This window comes from Aplysia californica, unplaced genomic scaffold, assembly GCF_000002075.1.
Source record: "Aplysia californica isolate F4 #8 unplaced genomic scaffold, AplCal3.0 scaffold00756, whole genome shotgun sequence".
Lineage (NCBI taxonomy): Eukaryota > Metazoa > Mollusca > Gastropoda > Aplysiida > Aplysiidae > Aplysia > Aplysia californica.
Window position 1 is genome coordinate 99,328 of NW_004798026.1, and position 1,235 is coordinate 100,562.

The window sequence follows — 1,235 nt, forward strand, 5'->3', positions numbered from 1 at the left end:
CCTTTCCACGATTTTAATTTATCAAAATATCGACACCAGAACTGAGGCAGAAACATGCGTCGTATTTTTAAATTATCAGGTGGAATAGATACCCCAATTTCACCCAAAACTGGATAGTCTTTTGTTATACTTTTAAAATAAAACTCCAGAGATGCCCATTTGAAAAAAACCTACACACCATTCTACACTAAACAAAACAAATCAAATCCGAACAACATCAACAACATCAACAAAAACGCTGTACATTGGCACGTATGACTGATCTGATCAACTGTGATTTCTTCTGGTTACAACATAATCATACACTGTACACGATGCATGCAGCAGGCAGGAACATTAATAATTGGGTAAAAGTGTAGCTGAGGTCCCCCTTCCGAACTTACTTGAGGTTACAAACATATAAACTGTACGCGAACCATGCAGCAGGCAGGAAAATTAATAATTGGGTAAAAGTGTAGCCGAGGTCCCCCTTCCGAACTTACTTGCCCTAAATGATCTACTACAGTCGACTACGGATGAGTTGATGTCGTTGGGGGAGTGAAAGAAAGAAAAAAAAAAAAAAAAAAAAACTCATCAGAAGTCCAACTTAGTTGAACGTCAGGACATGTAAAACTGTCCCCCTGGTTTTATGCACCCCGCATAATTTAGCAAAATTCGATAATTTTTGCATAATTTCTGATTATTTTCCTTTATCATTCTTTGTTAAAATTAACAGAATCGCATAATTTAACATTTTTGGGCTCAGTTTGCATAATTTCAGAATTTTTCTTGCATAAAACCGCGGGGACAGGTAGCCTAGATTGTAAAGAAGAGGTGCTGGGACCTCAGAGGAAAATCAACTAAACCGAAGATCAACTCAAAGCGGAGTCGACTATTCTCACATCAGGGGTTGCCAATATGTGTGGGGTCAACAAAAGGAAAAGCAATGACTTCCTGCACGAAAGATGATTTCGAATGATTTCCCAAAGGGGAAGGGGGGGGGGGGGTCTCAACTAAACCTCTACCGACAAAATGAACTGGTTAGGTCATTATCCTTTTCAAAATTTCTCACCTCTAAACCCGCACTCCTTTCTAAATCTTTCATTCAAGTATTTTTCCATTTCCATCTTCTTTCATTCATAAATTCATTCAACGTCTTTCAATATGATATAATACATAATTACTATACTGGCCCACTCTCTCTCACACACATTCTCTCTCTCCCTCTTTCGCACTCTCTCTCTCTCTCTCTCCCT

The 1,235-nt window shown here is 38.6% G+C and overlaps 1 protein-coding gene across 1 annotated transcript in view; it reads left to right on the top strand.

Moving 5' to 3' along the window:
- The window catches only part of LOC101860850, a gene marked incomplete at its 3' end in the record, with an annotated part of 15,046 nt that overhangs the window by 8,452 nt on the left and 5,359 nt on the right, over positions 1–1,235 (top strand).